Below are 21,466 nucleotides of genomic sequence, written 5' to 3' on the forward strand. Positions count from 1 at the left end.
TGTCAACCAGTTACAGATCCCCCTAGTAATAGAATCTAAACTACATTTTACCAACTTGTCAAAAAGAATATTATGTGTAACCTTATCAAAAGTTTTCCTTTCCTTTCCTTTTATCCCTTAGAAGCTCCTTGATCAATTGATCTTGAGCAGCATATATCTAGTGTTGGAGGGATATAAGGACTGAAACAAATCTTGCCACTGACAATGTAGCCTTGGGGTCCCTATCGCTTAGTAAAAAAGGCATTATGTCAGTCACAGAGGCATTGGATTTGTATATTAAAAGGGGGGAAATATAGTGCGATCGAAGTTCCTCGTAAAAGCGACATTCCAAAAGGGCATGGGCTAATGAGTCAATAGAGCCAGAAGAGCAAGGGCAGATCCTGTCTGAGTATGGTATATTCAGAATTCTGCCCTGCATTACCATAGAAGGGTTAGCATTCAATCTAGCCAAGCAAAAAGCTCTACAGAGACGAGGAGTTGTTAGATAATATGTATAGGCAGGCAGACCACGTGGAGGGGGTATTCCGAAGAACTGGGATGAACAGACACGACGAGCACGAAAAGTAGTGCTGTTATAATCGAGCTCTTTAATGCGCTTTTTAATTTTGGCAAAAGCTTCAGTTTTCCCAAAATCTGATAACATATCCTGCGAGAAGCCCAACAACGCCAGTTTCTCATCTAAGATTTTTTGCCATGAGGATTTAAAAGGGTCATGCTTCAGAGAAGCTAGGAACCCCTCAGTGCTAAAGCACAGTTTAAGGTGTAGTTTAAAGGCGGCCCACCACGCCCTAGCTTCAAGTGACATTTGGCCAAACTCGGAACGAAGAGTAACACCAGCAACATATCGAGGGGCATTTAGGAGTTTTCGTAAAAACTGAAGCAGTGGGCGATCTATAGATTCATTGATGACTGTAATCCAGATGGCAACACCAAAGAGGATAATTGGGGTAATTTTCAGGTTAAAAACCTGAATAGCCCCTGGAATATATTTGCCACCTTTGGTGTGAAAAAAATTGACAATAGCACCAACCCCAGGTTTAATTTTGTTGGACACTGCTTTTTGATGGGCAGATTTGGGTGCCGCCGCCCTCCCTCCACGTTGCCCGGTGCTTCGGTGGGCCAAGCCTGTATTTGAAGTAAAGAATAACATCACTGACTGGTTTTGCCTGCGCCTTCTACAAAGTTTGCATCTCCGTTCCCTGGCATTGAACTGTATGGTCCACTTGGGCTGGGACTGACCAAGGGACAGTCACGTCTTTATCTGGGCCTCACCACGAATGAGTCTGACACCCCTGCTGTGGGGTTTTCGAGGCCAGAGGACCCCCTGCTCATCCCAACAGCTCGGGTATCTGAATACCTCTTCCCTGCCTCCATCGGAGAGTTTAGGGTTTATGGCTGCCAACCTCCAGGGGCGGCCTGGAACGCCCTTGGGATTGCAGCTGAGCCACTCTCTGGACTCTCCCCACCTGGGACTCCTCCTCCATTCTCCCCCCCCCCCGGGTGCCGGTTGATGCGGGGAACTACGTTTCCCAGAAGGCCTCGCGAAGGCCCAGCGCAGTAAACCCCACGTGTTCTCGTGGGAGGGAGGACAAAGGGGTCTGGGGGCCATAAATTTAGAAAGAAAAGATCTGAGTGCTGATGATGCTTCTGTTATTGATACAAAATTGATTGTATAAAGATGTGAAAGTGTTTTTCGTAAGTATTTGGTTGTCACTGTATTGTAATAGGATCAATACTCCATGAAAAAAAGGAGGGCTTGGACCAATAAAGATACCACTCCTTTCAGATTTGACACACCAGATTGCAAAGGATTGTGGAGTTTATCGGGAAGATCAAGGCCATATGCTCTCAGGTATAACTTTAATTGTTCTGTTGCAACCTCCTGCTGTCCATATGTGAGTTAAAAGAATCAAGCTTTGTTTTTCCTCTTGCTGTATATTATTACTGAAATTCTGTTACATTCCTGATATAAATTTTCCTAATCTTGTTTGAGGGGAGGGGAAGTTGCAAAGTTAAAGTCATACATTTTACAATAGCAGTCCACTGGAGAGAGATACTAATGGACCAACATAGCTCCCTGGAAGGGTTGGAAGCAGCAAGAAAACAGACCTTGGGTTAGCAAAGCAAGCAGTTGTGTAGCAGACAGCTGCATACTGATGAGTCGTCCCAGTTGTGGAATCCTGAGTGACAGGAGGTTGGAAAAGGGGGGAAAACTGAATTCTGCAGCTGGCAGGTAGAAGCTGACAGCTGGAACGAGAGCAACACAGTTGTGTCGGATCAAGAAGGATCCTATGTGAGGAAAACCAAGGTCTTTCCTCTCTAAGAGAAATAGCTCCTCAGTGAAGGAGCTGGTCCCTAGCCAGTTTTAAAGAAGTAAACTGGGAAATTGTGCGTTTTGTTCCCGACTCCACCAATGATAACCATCTTCAAGTACTTGAAGGGCTCTCCTACAGAGGATGGTGCAGAGTCCTTTGCTGTTGCCCCGGAAGGTCGGACCAGACCCAGCGGGTTGAAATGGCAGCAAAAGGATATACAAACAATGTATGTAGAAAAAGAAATATATATTTGAAACTTGTATAAAAAGAAATAATAATTTAAAAAAAGAAATTGCAGCAAAAGGATATACAAACAATGTATGTAGAAAAAGAAATATATACTTGAAACTTGTATAAAAAGAAATAATAATTTAAAAAAAGAAATTGCAGCAAAAGGATATACAAACAATGTATGTAGAAAAAGAAATATATATTTGAAACTTTATAAAAAGAAATAATAATTTTAAAAAAGAAATTGCAGCAAAAGGATATACAAACAATGTATGTAGAAAAAGAAATATATATTTGAAACTTTATAAAAAGAAATAATAATTTTAAAATAAAGAAATTATAGCGAAAGGGTTTTCCTCTAGACATGAGGAAGAACTTCCCGGCAGAGGGGTTCCTCAGTGGACCAGGTTTCCCTGGGAGGTTGCGGGCTCTCTTTGGCAGGTTTTTAAGAAGAGGCTAGATGGCCATCTGTCAGCAATGCTCCACCCCTCAACCCTCTGCAATCTCCCCCCCCCCCCTGGGAGTGGGCGCCCCTCGGCTCCTCCATCCATCCATCCTCCTGGGTACCGGTTGTTGGCCGGGAACTACATTTCCCAGAAGGCCTCGCGAGGACAACAGCTGTAATCCCCACGTGTTCTCGGTGTGGGAGAGGGGAGGGAGGACAAAGGGGTCTGGGGGCGCCATGGGGTCCCTGCGGGGGTCTCCTCCTCCTCCTCTCCCTGCTCCTCCCCCACGGAGGGAGGGGGAACCCGGCTCTTGCACGTCTGCGGGGGAGGTGAGTGTTGGGAGGGGGGGTCCTAAAGCGGATCCTGGGGCGACACTCGGGAGGGGAGGAGGAGGAGGCATCCCTGCGATGGGGGGGATGCAAGAGGGGGGCTGGCCGGAGGGAGCGTGGGGAGAGGGGGGGCTTCCCCGGGCAAGGCGTGGGCGTGGGGTCGAGTTCCCCCCCACTCTCATGTGATCCCCAGTCCACCAGCCCTGCGTTTCCTCCTTGCTGAGCCCCCAGACCCTTTTCAGCCTGCCGACACAGTGCGGAGTGCAGACACTGCAGGGTGGGCGCAGCAGCAGCGAAACGGCTACGCCAGGAGGCGGGGGGGCCAGACCCCCAAAGGCCGCCACGGGATAACTGCAGTCCCACCGTGCAGATGTTCGTGGTGTGGAGGCAGCTGCCCCCAAAGCAACGTCTGAAGAAATCTGCCCAGCCGATCACATCGGCAAGAGTCACTCAGGAGCTCTTGCAGGGCAAAAAAACAAACCCCACACTGCCATATCCTGCCCCTGTAATGGAAGTGTGGTTTTGGTGTGTCCGGACATTTGGGTATTGTGCCAGGAAGCTGTCGCTTGCATCTAGATTGGTATAAGAATCTGTGCCCTGACTACAGCCAAAGGAGCTGTATTATTACAACACTGGAGTAAAAAATTTGCAGAGTCGAACCACAGAGCAACAGACAGGGGCAGCAAAAGGTTCCCTAGAAGACCACAGTAACTAGATCGCAAGGGCATGCGCAGATAGCTATTTTCCGAACTGAAGTCAATATATATATATGCTTTAAGTGAAGCGTTAGGAGCATCTCATTGGGGGTTCTTCGTAACCAATGCAGATGGGAGTGGGAGGATGCTAACATCTCCTTGACTGTCCCAGAGGTAATGAAAGCCTTTGGTTTAAAAGAAATGCTTGGCTTGGCCGTCCTCTGTCACTCTTCGCAGGGTCCCAACTCTCGAGTCCTCAGTGGGCCAGGACTGCTCCATGAAGGAATCAGCCATTGTCTCGGCCACGGAAGGGTGCGGCTAGCCCCACCGAGGCCACAGTCCAGACCCAGGAGCGAGACTGGAGGCCCCACACCAGAACCCAGGCACCAGGAGTCGAGGTGGAAGGCGTCGCAGGCAGAAGGACAGCCATTGAAACCCGTAAGAGGCAGGAAAGCAGAAGACTTCGGGAGGGTTTCGAGTCCCCTTGAGAACAGCAGGAAACTGACAGTGAGCAGGAAATCTGCGGTTAGCCGGCAGTTTCCGGAGTCTTTTGTGTCTGAGCAGCTGGCTTTAGCAGACGAGGGGGGGAGTGGAGACTTCTCCTTTTGCCTCGGGAGGACCGTGAAAAGCCATTCTCGGAGTAGGAAGAGGAGGGGGAGAAAGTGGTCGGGGGAGAAAGTGGTCGGGGGGGGGGCACCATGGAGTCCCTGCAGGGGTCTCCTCCTCTCCCTGCTCCTCCCCCACCCCCGCGGGAGGGGGAATCCGGGTCTGGCACGTCTGCGGGGCAGGTGAGTGTTGGGAGGGGGGTCCTAAAGCGGATCTGGGGCGAGACTCGGGAGGGGGGAGTGAAGTGCCCTGGTTGTCTTATAGAGTCCAATGAAGACAACTAGGAGGAGGTTAAAATAAGCAACAGTTCTTTATTTAGCTAAACACAGACCTGGGGGTGAAATAACCCACAAATTAGATGCGCAGTTACTCACCAGAGAAACAAAGGAAAGTCAGTATCATTTATGCATTCGCATGGGGCAGGCCCATGGCTTCTGGCAAGCAGATTGATACACAAAAGCACCAATGCACGTTCAGTGCCTACTTCACTCTAATTAGCACAGCCACAGATATTGGCCGAAGGATGTCTCTAAGTAAGTTCTAGGTCTTGTGATCTTAGTAACTAGAAACCACATACCTGAAGATGAACGTAATTCAGAGCTCTCTACTGGTGAGAGGCCGTACCAGGCACAGAGAGCATGATTTGTTGGTTCATGGCTCCCGGATGCCAACTTCCCAAAGCTGCCATGTGTGTGCTTATGAATACATAGTGTTCTAAACCAGCCCTTATATCTGGGCATTACAGGAGGAGGAGGCATCCCTGCAATAGGGGGGATGCAAGAGGGGGGGTGGCTGGAGGGAGCGTGGGGAGAGGGGGGGCTTCCCCGGGCAAGGCGTGGGCGTGGGGTCGAGTTCCCCCCACTCTCATTTGATCCCCAGTCCACCAGCCCTGCGTTTCCTCCTTGCTGAGCCCCCAGACCCTTTTCAGCCTACTGACACAGTTCGGAGTTCAGACAATGCAGGGTGGGCGCAGCAGCAGCAGCAGCGAAATAGCTGCGCCAGGAGGTGGGGGGCCAGACACCAAAAGGCCGCCACGGGATAACTGCAGTCCCACCGTGCAGATGTTTGTGGTGTGGAGGCAGTTGCCGCCAAAGCAACGTCTTAAGAAATCTGCCCAGCCGATCACATCGGCAAGAGTCACTCAGAAGCTCTCGCAGGGCAAAAAACAAACCCCACACTGCTCCGGCCACTCCCTCAAAACACTGGGTGGGTGGGCACCAGAAAAGGTGTCAGCAGGCTTCATTTTGGGGACCCCTGACCCAGGTGGACCCCTGGTCTGATCCAACAGCAGCAGCGTCCCTTGTCTCTTCTTCCTCGCCCCCCCCCCTTTAGCTGGCTGCACTCGCTGTGTTCTTTTTCCCATTTTCCACAGGCTCTAAGGGGCGTTTCCCACTTTCCACAAAGGGGCGTTTGGCCATATTCTGCCCGTCTAATGGAAGTGTGCTTTCGGCATGTCCGGACATTTCGTTTTTGTGCGAGAAAGTTTTTACTTGCATCTAGTTTTGTATAAGAATCTGTGCCCTGACTACAGCCAAAGGAGCTGTATTATTACAACACTGGAGTAAAAAATGCCCACCTCTGGTAAATCAATGGATCGAGCCCCTTAGAATTTTGTCAGTATTTGAACGCGTGGCATATTTTCCTCTTTCAGAGATCGCCAGTGTCCTTTGAGGAGGTGGCCGTGTTCTTCACGGAGGAGGAATGGGCTCTGCTGGACCCAGGGCAAAGAAAACTCTACAGGGAAGTTATGGATGAAAATTATGAGACCGTGGGCTCTGTGGGTAAGGACCATTTCCCTTCTGCCAGGAACACGGAAGAGAACAGAGGGGCTGGCATCTTCCTTTGCCCCCCTTGAATTTCAGAACATACATTTGTTTACCACAGAAGAAAAAATGGAGCTCCCATACCTGGGGATCCTACAGCATCTGAAAAAGAGAGCATAAAGTGCATAGATGCAAATGCATTCATGCTGTAAAGAGAAATGTGTCGGTGAGGAAGGCTTTTGATAGGGAGAGATGGACGCCATTCTAAATGTCTCCCAGGCCTTTTTAAGATCACCCAGCTCCGTGGTAAAACAGGGGCTTGGTATCATCCCCCACAAATGGGAGAGGTCGATGAGGGGCAACCTTGTCAATAGCTTCTAAGGAGCTCCACATTCTTCCTTTCCACTGCGGCCTCAACAGAACACATGTCTGGAATCCTAAAATCCCCCAGAGCGGTTTGGAATCGAGTAGGATTCATGTTCCTCTGTCGGCGGAGCATGTCTTTTATCAAAAATTGATACAAAATGCACAAACAGCGTGGAGCCAGGTAGCGAGCTGCACCTGGCTCGCTCTCTCCTCTCCTCAGCATGGCAGGGAGTTGCGCTGTCAGCGGAGATCCCACCTAGGAAGGGCCCCCTCATGCGAGGAAGGAGTGCCACATACCCTATCCACCACGATTCCAGGGCCATTGACGTGGGCGTCTGCATAATCCAGGCATGCTTATTCATTCTATTTGATCTTCTCTTTTCTTTCCCCCCCTCCCACGTATTCTGGTTCCTTTGTAAATCAGTGCAGACAAGAAACTTCCTCAACAATATTTGTTAATGGGGCGAAAAGAGAATGGGGGGGGGAGAGAAAACCCTGCAAATTCTTATGCTTGATCACATTGGAGGAAAGGGGGAGAGTGTTGCTGAAAACATCCACCCCCAGGAACTAGAGGGCTGCTCCATTGGCAAGTGGCAGGTGTGCAGCAAAACTTCCCAAGGATTTAAAGAAGAAAAAAGGTGTCTCATTCAAGTGATCTTGGCGGGGAGGGCTACCAGGGCCATCAGATCTGCCCTGATTCTCCCTGTAACAACTGTGATGTACTGAAACGAATGGCAGGCTAGCCCATTAGAAACAATGGGAGAGGCTGCACAGCCTATTGAAGATAATGGGAGCCTGGATTGCCCATTGACTTGCATGGACTCCAGTGAAATACATTCCAGCACAAAAAGAGTTGCAAAGAAAATGTGAAATGGATTTTCCATTAAGGTCTGTAAGCCCAGATACAGTACTCTGAGACTGGATTGACAGTCCCCAGAGTCGAATGACAGCCCCTGGGACTAGCAGAGGTGTTCTGGGACTGGAATGAAAGTGCCCAGACTGGAATGACAGACCCTGGGATTAGCAGGTGTTCTGGGGCAGGAATGACAGCCCCCAGACTGGATTGACAGCCCATGGGACTAGCTGGAGTGTTCTGGGACTGGAATGACAGCCCCCAAGGTGGAATGACAGCCCCTGGGACTAGCAGAGGTGATCTGGGACTGGAACGACAGCCCCCAAGGTGGAATGACAGCCCCTGAGACTAGCAGAAGTGTTCTGGGACTGGAGTAAGAGCCCCCCCAGAGTGGAATGACAAACCCTGGGATGAGCAGAAGTGTTCTGGGACTGGACTGACAGCCCTAGGGGTGGAATGACAGCCCCTGGGACTAACAGAAGTGTTGTGGGGGCCATTTAGAACTGCTGTTTTAAAAACTACTTAGCCTCAGACATCCTTGAATCTCAATGAAGGATTTTAAACATTATTATTTAAAGAGGAATCTGCTGTAATTTATTGCATATCAAGGTGGAACGAGGTGCGAGCCTGGCTCCTTCTGCTGTTTTTAATAGCATTTTAATTGGCATTTTATTCTCTCCTTGGTTCTGATTCCATTTCCAAAGGGCCACCCAAAAGCAGAGCCTGAGTTGGTGGCTGGCCTGATTATGCTAAGAGACAAATGAAGACATTTCCTAGCGGTAGTCTGAAGTGTGCACACTTAATAGTTTTGCAAATATTTCTCCTGAGACGACTCTGGTACTTCCTTCATATCCTGCCTTTCTCCTCAGTTTGGACCCAGAGCAGCTGACCTAGTTCTTCTCTTCTCCATGTTATCCTCACAACAACCCTGTGAGGCAGGTCAGGCAGAGAGCATGTGACTGGCTCAAGATCACCCAGTGAGTTTCCATGGCAGAGTGGAGATTCGAACCTGGGTCTTCCAGATCGTAGTCTGACACTCTTAACTACTACAGGACATTGTAATAAAGTTGAGATCCCTTGAAGGCATAATTTTGCTGGGGAGTGAGCTTTGCAGAACCTGGACAGGAGTTACTTCTCAGTGTAATTATTCACAGGTAATAGATAGGAAAGATAAGTAAAAGTGTAATTATTCTTTAACAATTCATAGAAGTCAACACAATTTATTCGATTGTTTAAGAGAGCTGTTGATTATATATGTATATATAAAGAAGAATATGTGTATAACATATGGGGCAACATTTGGTACTTTCGCCTTTTGTCCTGACCCCACCCCCCACTCTCGACCTTGGCTGATGAGGCACACAACGCATAGTTAAATTGTGGAACTCCCTGCCCCAGGATGTGGTGATGGCTGCCAGCTTGGAGGGCTTTAAGAGGGAGTGGACATATTCATGGAGGAGAGGGGTATTCAAGGCTGTTAGTTAGAATGGATACTGGTCATGCTGCATACCTATTCTCTCCAGGATCAGAGGAGCATGCCTATTATTTTGGGTGTGGTGGAACACAGGCAGGATGGTGCTGCTGCAGGTGGTCTGGTTTGTGGGCTTCCTTGAGGCACCTGGTTGGCCACTGTGTGAACAGACTGCTGGACTTGATGGGCCTTGGCCTGATCCAGCAGGGCCTTTCTTATGTTCTTATATTCTTATGAGGCATGGCCCGGCCCAACCAAATGACATTTACATCATATCTGGCCCTCGTAATAAATGTGTTTGACACCCCTGGGTTAGTGTCTGACTACGACCTCAGGGACCCAGCTTCAAATAACCAAGACTCTTCCTGGATATTTGCCGGGTGACCTTGGGCCAGGCATACCCTCGCAGCCAGAACTACCCCACAGGGAGGTGGGAGGCTCTCCTTCCCTGGAGGTTTTTAAGCAGAGGCTGGATGGCCACCTGTCAGCAATGCTGATTCTATGACCTTAGGGAGATCATGAGAGTGAGGGCAGGAAGGTTTGCATCAGTGTTTGGCTCTCGTAGCCCTTTCTTGCATGCCAAGAATAGTGCCGATCACCACTTTGCAGTCAGGGAGCAATTTTCCTCCAGGCCATGTGCCTCGCTCTTGCTAGAGACTGCTGAGAGCGCCTCTAGAGCTCTCTCTCTGTCTCTCTGGCCACACTTTGGAGGGGCTGTCGCTCATCCCTCCTCCCCGTAGCCTTCGGAGGGGCAGGAGGGGGGATCCAAGGACTTGGTTAGCAGGCCAATCCACCCCTTCCCCGCGCCACTCTCGGCACAGCCAATCGGTGGCGCTGGCTGGGCCTGGGAGCTGAACGGTGGCTGGGGCACCCCCATCTCTACGCCGACCTAGGGAGCTCGGAGGTGGAGAATTGCTCTGTAGCAAGCCTTGCTTTGGCGCTCTTCCTCTCCCCAGGCCCAGGGCAAGTGCTTCAGCCGCCCCGCCCCCATCCAGCGCCCGGCGGGGAGGGCTGCCTTCGCTAGCTCGCGGGCCGGATAACAGGTCTCAAGGGGCCGCATCTGGCCCCCGGGCCGCCAGTTGGACACCCCTGCTGTAACCACTACGCCACACTGGCTCTGTTAGCTCAGAGAAGCTCCCTTTGTTTTGTACAGGGGGGAACTTTTTCACTCTCCCAGCCTGGGCTGCTGTTTTCCTCTATGAGGACACAAAGCAGCTTATGTTGTTCTCCTCTCCTCTGTTACACCTCACAACAGTTTGAAGTAACAACGTCCAGCATGCAAAGGAACTGACAAAAAGACCCAGCAGGAAGCATGCAAGGGGTCCGCTAGGTAGGGCGGTACGGTTAGAGACCCCTCCATCCTTTTGGGTCACCTGTTGACTGTCCTCAGACTGATAATCTCAGCTCTCTTTCCTCCTCCAGCTCGAAAGTCACTTCTCTCTCCCCCTTCAGCCAGAGGCAACCTCTGTCTCTCAGCTTTCCTATCTGAAATGTAGTTCCCTAATAGACATTTAACTTTTTCTTTAATCATTGATTGTGCCCCTTCTCTGCCTACTTAGCACTCTGCCAACAACAACCCAGTGAGACAGGTCTGTCTGAGACCCAGTGGTCCAAAGTCAGGCAGCAACCCTCCGTGGCAGATTGGAGATTTGAACCCAGATCTCCATGATCCTATTCCGACATTCGAATGACTTCCATACACCAGCTCTGCAAGGTCAGGGAAGGAGTTAAACCCTGTGTGTTTTCATAGAGTGGATCTTTTCCACTCTCATGTCTCTGCTATTCGCACTTTTCTGGCTTCTCATGAGTAAACCTTTGCTTCTGTTTCCAAGACCGGAGGGATGGAGCAGAGCTAATCTGTGGCAGGGTGGTCTGATTCAGTTCTAGTTTGGCACTGCAAGTCGCATCCTCCTCCTTGAAGCAGGTGTCCAGTTTTGAGACACCCAAGTTCTGTCTTCCACCATCAGCCGTCACTTCCAAGGCAAGAAGCACTTAGTGGTGTGGGCAGGCTGGGATTATGATCCCTTCCATGTTGCGATTCCTTCCATGGTTGGCATGGCTTTTGTGGAGGGGGACGACCTCATTTTCCACTGTCCCCGGTTCCACATTATTTCCTTTTTGTTTGTGAGGTGTAAGCTTTCCCCTCAGTGACAAGATGTTCTTCAGGTAGCAAGTGGATTTGGGTGGGTTGCTTCTGTCGTATAAGTTTTGTATTGAGCCTGAAGAGGACAGAGATCACTGAACGAGGGGGTGGGGTTTCAGAAAGCAAAGATTTATTGATTGATGTACATGTGAAGCTGCCCCACACAGCAACAAACAGGCAAAGAAACCTTCTCTTCTGCATTCCCAAATACAGGGGTCTTTGTTCCTTCTGTTTCTGTCTTGCTGTTGCAGGGAACTACATTTCCCAGGAGGCCTTGCCAGCACCAGAGTGGTCAACCCTGCGTATTGGTGGTGTCCAGAGTGAGGTTTTTCCTGGAGCTGGAGAGGGAAAAATGTGGAATATGGAATTCAACAGAGCCTCTCTTCTTTCTTGTTTCCCCCAGCTGGAGGGAGAATTTGACTCTTGCACATCTGCAGGAAATGTGAGTTTACGATTCCCTCAACATCTGTTGGGCAAGAATAGAGGAGGGGGAGAAATTACCTGTGAACAGAAGTGAAAGTAGAAGAGGTGGCTGGAGGGAGGTTAGCGAGAGACGCTTCCCTACCAAGGTCTATGTACGGGTGGGGGGGGGGCGCTTGTGTCTTCACTCTTTTGAAAGTGTTCCAGGCAACCATCCTGCATTTCTGTTCTTATTAACACTCAGGGGGACCCCTGGTCTCATGCAGGGGGGCTCCCTGTCTGTCCTGACTGGGTCCCGTATCTCACAGCAGTGTTGTTTTTTGCCATCTCCACTGGCTACTCCCAAAGAGGCATTTGGCCGTATTTTTTTCTCCTATGATGGAAGAACTTTAAAAACCTTCTGTTGCTTCCTCTAGAGCAGGGGTGGGGAACGTCAGGCCCGGGGGCCATATAAGGCCCACGAAGTCATTTGGTCTGGCCCTTCATGGGTCCTGGCAGATCTCTAGCTCAGAAGGATCTGACTGGTGATCCGCCCCCTCCCGCAGACAGGAATAGCCTCTGTTCAAGGCAGATGTGAGTTTGTTTTGCCAAGAAAAGGAACCTTATTTCCCCTTTGCAGAAGAGTCGTTAGCTATGGAGCTGCTAGGACTGCCCAGAAAACTGTGTTAACCCTTTCCCACCTGGGCCGTGGAGAAACGTATTCCCTCTGTACTACAAGAGGGCTGGGGGCAGAAGTGGTGACAATGGAGGGGTTAAATGGGGCAGGGGCAGAATGCACAGGGAGGGCAATTCTTAGCCAGTGTGTCCTCATTTCGTCCCTGCAGGCGTAGGTAGCAGGAGCCGGCTGTAGAATCCGGCCCCAGCCATGCAGAGCAAGAGCAACTCTGGCGTGCGGCTGGACAGCTACACTCGGCTGGTGCAACAAACCATCCTGTGCCACCAGGTGGATGAGTGCGCCCCCGGTTGGATGCCTGCCTGCTTCCCCACGCCAGGGGGGGTCATCTGGGCAGCTGCCTTCTTGGGGCTTGATCGGTACCGCCTCTCCCTTCTCGTTCGTTCCCTTCTAAGTCCAACAAAAGATGCGAAGAGAGGGAAAGTGCCGGACTGGGGCGTTACTGGACCGGGCTCCTTCGCCTACAAGCCCCGAGCGGCTTGTCGCTCACTCCCGTCTTGTGTTTGCTGCCCTGCCTGAATCTCTTGGGCCCAGCTGGGAACAGCAGAGCTCAAAAGCAAGTCGCTCTACATGGCAGACACTCAGAGACACTCCGGTCATATCTCTTGGCTAAATGTTTGACCAAATATAGCAGGCTAATTTTTAAGTTGATAATTTTGTATGGCCCACAAATGATGCTATAAATATCCAAATGACTACTCCCAAGGAGGCATTTGGCCGTATTTTTTTCTCCTATGTTGGAAGAACTTTAAAAACCTCCTGTTGCTTCCTCTAGAGCAGGGGTGATGAACTCATTTGTTAAGCAGGCCGAATATAACATGAATGTCACTTGGTCGGGCCGACGATGTTTACCAAATACATGCATTCATACATACATACATACATACATACATACATACATACATACATACATACATACCATAAATTGTAATGCCAGGTACTGGAGACATGAACTTTATAGAAAACACAGACAAAGTCAATTAATGATATTGTTTTTTACTTAAAACATAAACAAGTTTACAACAATAATCCTTTTACAGTATTGTATTTAACAGTCTTATTGTTGTTGTTTTAAGTACGTTAAATACTTCTATAAAGTTAGTATCTCTAGTCCCTCGCATTAATTTTTTTTTTAATTTAAACTGGTGGGGGGAGGCTGCCTTGGCTGGCAAGCTTGCAGCGGGCTCACCAGCCCAGATCTGGGCGGGGTGTGTGTGTGGCTACCTTGACTGGTGAGCCTGCAGCCCTCCCCCAGTCCAGAAAAACAGGGAGAAAAAGAGAGAAGAGAGAGAGAGGGAGAGAAAGGAAAGAAGGAAAGAAAGAAACAAAGAAAAGGAGAAAAGGAGGGGAGAGAGAAATAGAGAAGAGGAAGAGAGAGAAAGAGAGGGGGACAAAGGTGAGAGAAAGAGGGAAGAGAGAGAAATAGAGAAGAGGAAGAGAGAGAAAGAGAGGGAAAGAAAGACAAAGAGGGAGGGAGGATGGTGCTGGTTGGTCTCCCGGGAAGCTCCAGCCCTGGGATGCCCAGAAAAGGTCCGAGGAAGGGGGCTGGCTGCCTCAGTATGCGGGCTGGAGAAAAGCCCTCCCTGGGCTGCATCCCGCATGTTTGACACCCCTGCTCTAGGGTGTGATTCTGACTAGCATCATCCTCAAAAAGCTCTCTGATATGGCCTCTGGTCTGAAGTCAAGTCAGTCTTTATTACGGCCCACAGGACATTCAGAAGCAGAGTGAAACACTAAAAAACAAAAGCAGAAAACTGCTAAAAACACTGACATAAAATTAACTAACTACGTAAAACCTCTCTATGCCTCATTTTTCTTAGGATACCTACAGTTAAAAGGGTAGAATCTGGATAAATTAGGCACTGGACATTATTCCAGCTGGTATTTTCATTGCAGAAGATAGAAACATGGCCACAGAAAGCATAGTTCTTTGGTCAACCCCTGCCAGTAAGAATCTTCAGCTCAGAGAACCTTTTCTTATCAGCCAACAGCAGTTTCAATAAATGAAGCATGCCTGTACATAAGAATGTAAGAAAAGCCCTGCTGGATCAGACCCAGGCCCATCAAGTCCAGCAGTCTGTTCACCCAGTGGCCAACCAGGTGCCTCTAGGAAGCCCACAAACAAGACAACTGCTGCACCATTTGTCCTGCCTGTGTTCCACAGCACCTAATATGACGGGCATGCTCCTCTGATACCAGAGAGAATAAAAGCCCCAGTGGAAAAACACTTGAACCGATGTCTCTAAAGGAACAGAGAGGAGGTCGCCAAGGATCCCGCCAGAGGGTTCTGTGCTGTTCTTTACTTACTGTGGTTGGTTCCCTTGAAAAGGGGAGGGGGCTTCAGTGACCACAGATATAGCAACACTGGGGTTAAACATTCAAGATAGGTCAGTGTTGGCTTTACAGTCAATTAGAATTGTTTTTAACTTTTAATTTGACTTGACTGAGAGAAGCCCAGTTCTTTGCAATTGTCTGTGTTTGTATTTCTTGGGGATTTCCTGTACATTATAACTGTCAGAGGCTGAAAAAGAACTAATGCAATTTTCCTTGTCCTTGGTTTGATGTATTACATTCTTTTTCATCTATTGAGGGGCCGATGGGATTCCTTCTTCTTTCTTGGATTCTCGAGGACAGGAATCGATGATGAACTGGGCCATATCTTCCTCTTTTAGAGATTGCCAGTGTCCTTTGAGGAAGTAGCCGTGTTCTTCACGGAGGGAGAATGGGCTCTGATGGATCCAGGCCAAAGAAAACTCTTCTGGGAAGTGACAGAGGAAAATTATGAGACCGTCGCCTCTCTAGGTAAGGATAGTTTCCCTTTTATTAGAAGCACGGAAGAGAAGGGTGGGGATGGCATCTTCCTTTGACAGTCTTGAATTTCAGGAGACAATTTCCCTTTGCCACAGAGGAAGGAATGGAACTCCTGCAGCTTGGGATGTTACAGTGCCAGAAAAGGATACCCAGTCTTAATCCCTCTTTTTAAAATTTCAGATTTTTCTGCAAACCTCGGTGTTTGCTTAGATTTTTGGAAATATCTGTCCATGGCTCAAGCCTCCAGTTTTATGTCCGTCCATATTTTTTCTTTTTTTTAATACAAGATTTTTTAAAAAGCATTTTTTTTCCATTCTGTCTGTGTGCTTCCTACATGAACACAAGAGAACTGTATCTGCTAACTGGTATTTTTACCTTTTCATTCTTCTTGGATTTCTGTCTCTCTTTTGCAGTTCCAGAATTGAGGGAGATGGTGAGGGAGAAGGAATCAGCAAGGTTGGTTACTGGAAAAGAGGTTTTGCAGGTGGAAGCGAAACCTAGGGATCAAGCAGTACCAAAACGAGAGTGTAGAAGGAAAAAGAAAGCCAAAGAGAAGCAGAGGAAGAAATTGGTTGGCTATCAGACCAGAAATCAACCTGAGATCTCAGCACAAGAAGAAATACGGAAGAGAAAGAAAAGGCCTAAGGGTGCCATAAAAGACATAAAGTTCAGCTGGAAAACATTTAACTGCCTGGAGTGTAAGAAAAGCTTCTATTGTAATAGCAAACTAACTCAAAATCAAAGACTTCACACAGGAGAGAAGCCTTATAAATGTCTGGAGTGTGGAAAGTGCTTCTCTCAAAATCACCAACTCACTGCACAACAAAGGGTTCACCCAGGGGAAAAGCCATATGAATGCCTGGAGTGTGGACAGTGCTTCTCTTGGAATGGTGACCTAACTAAACATAAAAGGGTTCACACAGGGGAGAAGCCATACAAATGCCTGGAGTGTGGAAAGTGCTTCTCTCGCAATTACAGCCTAACTGCACATCAAAGGGTTCACACGGGGGATAAGCCATACAAATGCCTGGAGTGTGGAAAGTGCTTCTCTCAGAATGGCCACCTAACTGCACATCAAAGGGTTCATACGGGGGAGAAGCTATACAAATGTCTGGAGTGTGGAAAGTGCTTTGCTCGGAATGACAGCCTAACTGCACATGAAAGGGTTCATACTGGGGAGAAGCCATACAAATGCCTGGAGTGTGGAAAGTGCTTCTCTCAGAATTGCCAGCTAATTGCACATGAAAGGGTTCACACGGGGGAGAAGCCTTATAAATGCCTGGAGTGTGGAAAGTGTTTTGCTCGGAGTGACAGCCTAACTGCACATCAAAGGGTTCACACGGGGGAGAAGCCTTATAAATGCCTGGAGTGTGGAAAGTGCTTCTCTCAGAATAGTGACCTAAGTGTACATCAAAGGGTTCACACAGGGGAGAAGCCATACAAATGCCTGGAGTGTGGAAAGTGCTTCTCTCTCAATAACAAGCTAACTATGCATCAAAGAGTTCACACGGGGGAGAAGCCATATAAATGTCTGGAATGTGGAAAGTGCTTCTCTCAGAATACCCACCTAACTGCACATCAAAGGGTTCATACGGGGGAGAAGTTGTACAAATGTCTGGAGTGTGGAAAGTGCTTCTCTCAGAATGGCAGCCTAACTGCACATCAAAGGGTTCACACGAATGAGAAGCTGTACAAATGTCTGGAGTGTGGAAAGTGCTTCTTTCAAAATGGCAACCTAACTACACATCAAAGGGTTCACACGGGGGAGAAGCCATATAAATGTCAGAAGTGTGGAAAGTGCTTCTCTCGGAATTACAGCCTAACTGCACATCAAATAATTCACACGGGGGAGAAGCCGTATAAATGCCTGGAATGTGGAAAGTGCTTCTCTTGGAATGGCTACCTAACTGCACATCAAAGGGTTCACACAGGAGAGAAAACTTATAAATGCCTGGAGTGTGGAAAGAGCTTCTCTTGCAATGGCCACCTAACTGCACATCGGAGGGGTCATACGGGGGAGAAGCCATATATATGCCTGGAGTGTGGAAAGTGCTTCTCTCGGAATTACAGCCTAACTGTACATCAAAGGGTTCACACGGGGGAGAAGCCTTATAAATGCCTGGAATGTGGAAAGTGCTTCTCTTGCAATGGCGACCTAACTGCACATCAAAGGGTTCACACAGGGGAGAAGCCTTATAAATGCCTGGAGTGTGGAAAGTGCTTCTCTCAGAGTACCCATCTAACTAAACATCATAGGGTTCACACAGGGGAGAAGCCATAGAAATGTCTGGAGTGTGGAAAGTGCTTCTCTGGGATTGGCGACCTAACTAAACATCAAAGGTTTCACACAGGGGAGAAGCCATATAAATGCTAAAAGTGTGGAAAATGCTTATCTCAGAATTTCATTCTAACTAAACATCAGAAGGTTCACAGCTGTGAAGCCACATAAAATGGGAGTGTGGAAAGAAGTCCATCCACAGCTGTATCCCTACCTTACACGGGAATAAGTTTAGCCAGCTTCACTCATCAAATAGTCGCGGGAAATCGTGTGTAAGAGTGTAGGTTTCACCGGAGACGACTAAAGTTAGCTGGAATGCTTCTGAAAACAAAGTGTTTTTCTGCTAATGGGTTTGTAAATAGCTTGCTCTGTGTTTTTCTGTTTGGTATTTTATAATGTAATACCTGTTCTCAAATAAGTTCTCCAGTCTTGTGTGAAGGAATTATATACTCAGGGCAAATGAACATCTTCATGCCTTCCTCATGAAGATGCTATTGTAGATTTCAATATATTGATTATAGATATTGACATATTACAGCTTTCAATTCATTGTTATTATAAAACTTTTACAGATCAACTTTCACCATATTTATTGAGAGTGATGAATAATTGTATACAGGGAGGATCCATCCCAAATACCTGGAAGAAAGCAAATATAGTTTTAATTCCTAAACCAAATTCTGATTTAATGGAAGTTAAAAACTATAGGCCAATATCATTATTAAATAATGATTATAAATTGTTTGTAATGATTTTAGCAAATAGATTGAAGAAAGTATTAAGTAATATTATACATGAAGACCAAGCAAGATTCCTTCCAGGGAGGTTGATTAGTCGAAACGTTAGAGTAGTGTTAGATCTTTTAGAATATGCAGAATTTGATACTACACCTTTTGCAATGATATTTTTAGATGCTGAAAAAGCGTTTGATAATGTAAATTGGAAATTTATGAGGAAAGTCTTAGAATGTATGGGTTTTGGTGAAAAATTTCAAAGGGTTATTGGAAATATCTATACCTGCCAAAACTGCTAGGTTATTGATTAATGGGGAACTATCTTCACAATTTGAAATACAAAAGGGCACCAGGCAAGGTTGCCCTCTTTCACCTTTGTTGTTTATTATTATATTGGAAGTTTTGATGAGAAAAATTAGAAATAATGTAGAGATTATATGTTATAAAATAGGGAGAAATCATTATAAGGTAAATGCATATGCGGATGATCTAGTCTGTTTTTTAACTGACCCTATTACTCAGATTGTTGAATGGAGTAAGATGATTGAGCTTTATGGAAAGCTAGCAGGTTTTAAAATAAATAAAAATAAAACCAAAATATTGGTTAAAAATATCACACCCTTGCAGCAGCAAGAATTAGCGGGAATCACAGGTTTTGCTATAGAGCATAAAGTAAAATATCTGGGAATATGGTTAACTTCTAATAATTTTAATTTATTTAAAAATAATTATGATAAAATATGGCAGCAAATAAACATTGATTTGAAAAACTGGGAAAAAATACCTCTATCGCTGTGGGGCAGAATATCGGTAATCAAAATGATGGTATTACCTAAGATGCTTTTTTTATTTCAAAACTTACCGATCATTAAAGGATTTAAATTTTTTAAAATTTGGAAAAAGGATATTTTAAAATTTTTATGGGGAAGAGGAAAACATAGCGTATAATAATCTGATTCAATTAAGAGAAACAGGAGGATTAGGATTATCAGATTTGCAACAATATTTTGAGGCTTCCTGTTTTCTCTGGTTAAAAACTTGGATTAAGTTAGAAAACATTCGATTATTAGAGTTAGAAGGTTATAACCTTCGTTTTGGTTGGCATGCATATCTATGGTATGAAAAGGAAAAGATAAATAGGGACTTTAAAATTCACATTGTCAGGGCTGGGTTATTCCAAATTTGGACAAAATATAAGAAGATTTTAGAAAATAGGACTCCGGGATGGATTAACCCAACAGAAGCTTACATGAAGAGGGGAATACAGTTAAATTTAGATATAGAGATGTATAGGAATATTATTGACTGGAAAGGGAGTAAATGGGTTCTAAAAAGTAGGGAAGACCTAAATATAAAAGACTGGTTTGTATACTATAAGTTACAAGATATTTTTAATAAAGATAATCATCTTGGATTTAATAAAAATAAATCCTAATTAGAAAAAAATATTAGATAAAGGAAATAAGGGTATGATAGGTAGGATGTACAAACTGTTGATTACAATTAATTTAGAAAGAATTAAACCAGTCATGATTAAATGGATGCAGGATTTAGGATTTAATATAGAATTGGATAAATGGGAAAATTTATGGAAGAGGGAATTTAAATTTACAATAACTAATGAAATTAGAGAAAATTTGTATAAAATGTTTTATAGATGGCCTATAACCCCAATTATGGTATCTAAGATGAATAGTCAGGACAAAGGCATATGTTGGAAATGTGGGAAAGAACGAGGAACCTATATGCATGTCTGGTGGACGTGTAAAAAAATTAAAAGTTTTTGGAAAAGAATACTGAAAGAAACAAATAATTTGATCAATGGTAAAGTGAAAAGGAAACCATCATTTTGTTTGCTGGGAATTCCACCAAACAATATTTATGACCGGGATAGAATTATTTGCCAATACAGTTTTGCTGCTGCAAGAATTGTGATAGCTAAAGTTTGGAAACAAACAAATAAACCCTCAATTATAGACTGGAGAGAGAAACTATGGTTATATATGAGGATGGCCAGATTAACGGAATTTTTGCATGGAAATGATATGGAAGAATTTAAACAAACATGGTCTAAGGCCACCTCATATTGGGATAAGATGGCAAAAATGGACTTTATGAAGTTATTTAGTGAGATATAGAAAATAATTTTTTTAAAAACTAACTTTTACACAACTGTTAAAAAAAAAACTGCCTGACATTTCTTCGGAAGTCCGGTGATGGGTCACTTGTTTTTATTTTTTATTTTATTTTTTTTCTCTTTGGGTGGGGGAGAAAGGGTATTTTTGAATTATTAGATTGATGATTATAACGAATATTGAAAATTGATGTTGTATAAATACCCTTTTACACTTTTTCTTTATTTTATTAATTTTATTTTATCAATATTGTATATTTCTTTTCTTTTTTTTCTTTTTCACTGTATGGTTTGTTAAAAATTCAATAAAAATTATATTAAAAAATTCATTGTTCTCAGTTCTCAAATATGTTTAGGCTATGTAACTATGTAAGTGAAACCACAGAGAAGCTAGCTCAGTGAACAGCTGATAGTCTAGGCTGCGAGCCAACCTAGATAACAGCAGAACACAGTAAAAAAAAACATTACAAAATACCTTTGGCATTTCGGCTTTTCTGCCTTTTCATCTGTTCAGACGAATTTTTTAGATATTCCTCGCTTTTAAGTATAGCTGATCTATATTTTTTATTATATTATATTGTGCATATATCTTTTCATTTTACTAATTTCTGAAGCCGAGAGTGGGGAGCTGGCTGTGCTGGGGGAGGGAGGGACCTTCCCAAGCTGCAGCATGTGCCAGCGGGGCTGAATAGAGCATGCGGCCCGCCAGCACAACGAGGTTGCACGTGGTGCCGCACTTCGCAGTTGCTCAGTCGCAGGGTGGCCGGACCACCTGGGTGCAGTGTAGTAGAGCCAGTGCTGGACCCAGCTCCCTGCGCAAGCCCCCAAGGCAAGGAGCTGTCATCCAGCTGCGTGGCGTGGCTGTCTTTGAGTTGCTGCTTATCGCCAGCCCTGCCGCCTCCTTGCTCTTAGGGACAGCTGCAAAATGTGGTCCCTCCTGGCCTCCTCCCCACTGGCGGTGAGTAGGGGGTGGAGGGCAGGCATGCTTTGGCATCCCTGCATCTGGTGCTGGACCTGGAATCCGATTATTGGGGTGGGGGATTCAAGGGTTTTTAGCCAAGGGATATTTCTCTCTCACACTCCTCATCTCTATTTTTCTCTCCCTTCTTCCTTTCTTTTCTCCTCCTCTCTCTGTTCTCTCTTTCTCCCTGGTTCTCTTTCTTTCTCCCCCCTCCCCACTCTCGGTGCTTGCTTGCTT

At 46.1% G+C, this 21,466-nt stretch overlaps 1 protein-coding gene across 1 annotated transcript in view; it reads left to right on the top strand.

Annotated features, from left to right (window-relative positions):
- Positions 1–1,084: 1,084 nt before the first annotated feature.
- Positions 1,085–21,466, top strand: part of LOC130479799 (40S ribosomal protein S29) — a 75,033-nt gene continuing 54,651 nt past the window's right edge. The window contains exon 1 of the mRNA XM_056852235.1: positions 1,085–1,098. The gene's annotated coding sequence lies outside the window, so the exon portion shown is untranslated. The remainder of the gene's footprint in view (positions 1,099–21,466) is intronic.

Source organism: Euleptes europaea, chromosome 6 (genome assembly GCF_029931775.1).
Source record: "Euleptes europaea isolate rEulEur1 chromosome 6, rEulEur1.hap1, whole genome shotgun sequence".
Classification (NCBI taxonomy): domain Eukaryota; kingdom Metazoa; phylum Chordata; class Lepidosauria; order Squamata; family Sphaerodactylidae; genus Euleptes; species Euleptes europaea.